This window comes from Rattus rattus, chromosome X, assembly GCF_011064425.1.
Source record: "Rattus rattus isolate New Zealand chromosome X, Rrattus_CSIRO_v1, whole genome shotgun sequence".
In the NCBI taxonomy this organism is placed as follows: Eukaryota; Metazoa; Chordata; class Mammalia; order Rodentia; family Muridae; genus Rattus; species Rattus rattus.
Window position 1 is genome coordinate 19,320,530 of NC_046172.1, and position 3,051 is coordinate 19,323,580.

At 37.8% G+C, this 3,051-nt stretch overlaps 1 pseudogene; it reads left to right on the forward strand.

Moving 5' to 3' along the window:
• Positions 1–415: 415 nt before the first annotated feature.
• On the forward strand, positions 416–843 carry LOC116889365 (annotated as a pseudogene).
• The last annotated feature ends 2,208 nt before the right edge of the window (positions 844–3,051 follow it).

Here is a 3,051-nt window from a genome sequence, read left to right on the forward strand (position 1 = left end):
TCCAGCTGAGATTTAAACCCCAACACTATGTCCATTTACCAAAACAGAAGTAGTAGAATCATCCCTGGGGCTTGTAAGTTCCCCAATCATGAGCTCTTGATCTTACAGTACCAGATTCATATATTCCTGTGAGACAGGCCTTACTTAAGTCCAACCAGCAAGTGGATGGATACTGCCATAACATAGCACTTTTGTATCCAGGGCCATATTTTGCCATGCCAGTCATTACAGTAGTTGACAGAATTGACCATTGAATAAGACTGTTGGTTATCACCCTGCCACACATACACAGCATACTGCATAACTCCTTTGGGTACTTTGAGTGCTAGTCAGCAGAGAAGACACTTAATAGTCAGTATCAACTTGATTTTATAATATCCTGTGTCAAAAGTGTGTGACGCGACCACCCACAGCTATGGCCCTGGTAGGCGCTGCTTTCCGCCGCCTAGGTGCCTTGTCTGGAGCTGGGGCCTTGAGTTTGGCCACCTACGGGGCACACAGCCCACAGTTTCCGGATGCCTACGGGAAGGAGCTCAAGGCCAACAAACACCACTTTTTGCACAGCCTGGCCCTGTTAGGGTACCCTATTGCAGAAAACCTGTCTGGGCAGTGTTGCTGCCAGCTTCTGGAGCTACCTTATTCTGCACTAGCTTTTACTACCAGGCTCTGAATGGAGACACTAGCATCCAGACTCTGGGGCCTGTTGGAGGGAGCCTGCTGATCTTGGGCTGGCTTGCCTTGGCTTTTTGAGGTCTCTTGTTTAAGTGCCCAGTCCTGGCCTTTCTGGGTAATTGGGTGCAGAGGGAAAGGGGAATGTTGAAGCAGAAAAGAAATTAAAAGAAAAAGGCACATTAAAAAAAAGTGTGTGACATTTTCTGAAGTATGGTCTCACTATCATGTTTTGGTAGGACAATCAAGAGTAATGGAGATATGGGTTGGGGATTTAGCTCAGTGGTAGAGCGCTTGCCTAGGAAGCGCAAGGCCCTGGGTTCGATTCCCAGCTCCGCAAAAAAAAAAAAAAAAAAAAAAGAGTAATGGAGATAGACTGTATTGCTTAAAGGTCTCTGGGGGCAACCCTCCTCAACATATCCAGAGGAGTATCCCAAATCTGGCACTGACTTTTATTTGTCAAAATATGGTTTCTGGGAGAGGCATTTTCCCTGTAACCTAAATTAAACTCTGATTAATTATATCTGATTATATCTTGATCCCTCTCCTCACTATACTCTGGTATAAGTAGTGTGTGTGTGTGTGTGTGTGTGTGTGTGTGTGTGTGTGTGTGTATGTATATGTATATGTATATGTATAATAGATTTTTTAATTCTTCCAGTTTTGTTTTTGTACCTCAATATAAATTTGGCTATTCAGAATATTTTATATTTCTTTATGATTTAGATTAAATCTATAGATCACTTTGGACAGTGTTGATAATTCAACTCTTAATTCTTACAATCATGAATATCAGAGATCTTTTCATATTTTATAGTTTTCACTATACAAATTTTCTATAATCTTGAGTTTGTACCTTGATATTTTTGTGGCTATGATAGTTAAAACTTTTTAAACATCATTATTGATGTTTAGAAAATGTAATAATTTTATGTGTTCATTTTTGTCTTGGTAGTCTACTTGATACATTCACAGCTTTAATACTCTAAATATCTTTCAGAAGAATCTTTATATTGCCCTAGATAGAGATTCATGTCATCTTCAAAAAGGGGTAACTTGATTTTGACTTTTCTAATTAGTGTGCCTTTTATTCCTTTCTCTTTCCTAATTGTTCTGACTTAAACATCTAGCACTATATTGATTTATTAACTTTGTTGTTGCTGTTGTTGTTGCCATTGGTGATAGTGGTAGTGGTAGTGGTAGTGGTCATAGGTTTTATTGTTGTTGGTGATGGCTTTATTTTTGGTTTTTGTTTTGGTTTGTTTTGGTTTTTGTTTTTCAAGACAGGGTTTCTCTGTGTAGCCCTGTCTGTCCTGGAACTAATTCTGTAGAACAGACAGACCTCAGTCTCAGAGATCTGACTTCTGCCTCTGCCTTCCAAGTGCTAGGATCAAAGACATGCTCCACCACCATACTGCTAGTAGTATACTGAATAAACACATCAAAAGTAGTCACCCTTACCTTGTTCCTTAGTTTAGAGGAAATGTTTTCAGTTTCTCCTACTTTACCATGATATTGGCTGTAAGATCATCATTTATGTCCTTTAATATGATGCAGTATGATTTTTATAATAAAGTACTCTAGAAATTTAATCATTTAAAGATAAGAAATTTTATAGAAACATTTTCTGTCTCTATTGACATGATTATCTGATCCTTATCCTTGACACTATGCATGTGAGGAATACATGCTTACTGATTTCAATTTGAACCACCTGAACCTCTTTGACATGAAACTGACTGGTCCACGGTTGATGTTATTTTTGATGTGTTGTTGAAATTTACTTCCAAATACATTGTTAAGGGACTTTGTACTTCTGCTCATCACAGTGTATTTGTTCAAAGTTTTGTTTTTATAGTCACATCCTAACAAAATTTTGATAACTAAAGAAAGCTGGCCATGTTGAATGCATTTGAAGGCTTATCTCCTGCTCAATGCTAATTGAATATTTTGCAAAGTGTTATTGTTAAATTTTCTTGACTTGGTAAATTGCAGTTGTGATGCAGCCAGCCCTTGGTTTTTCATTGTTTGCTGATGTTTTCTATTTAGGATTTTATATCTTTTCAGTTTTGTAAGTTGTAGGTATTCATAAATTTATCCAGTTTTTCATATTTATTTGCCAATAGTTGTTTCTTCCCCACTCCCAAACAATCCATATTCTTTAAACATATCTGGGATCATTTGTAACATCAATTTTTCATTTTTAATATATATTTATTTTGTGTGGATTGGAAGGCAAGCATGCTATAGTGCATGTGTGACGTCAGAGGACAGCCTACAAATCAGTTCTCTCCCTCCATCATGTGGGTCCAAGAAATGAAATCGGATTTTCAGAATTGGCATCAATAGCCATTACCTGCTGAGCCATACCACAAGCCCTAC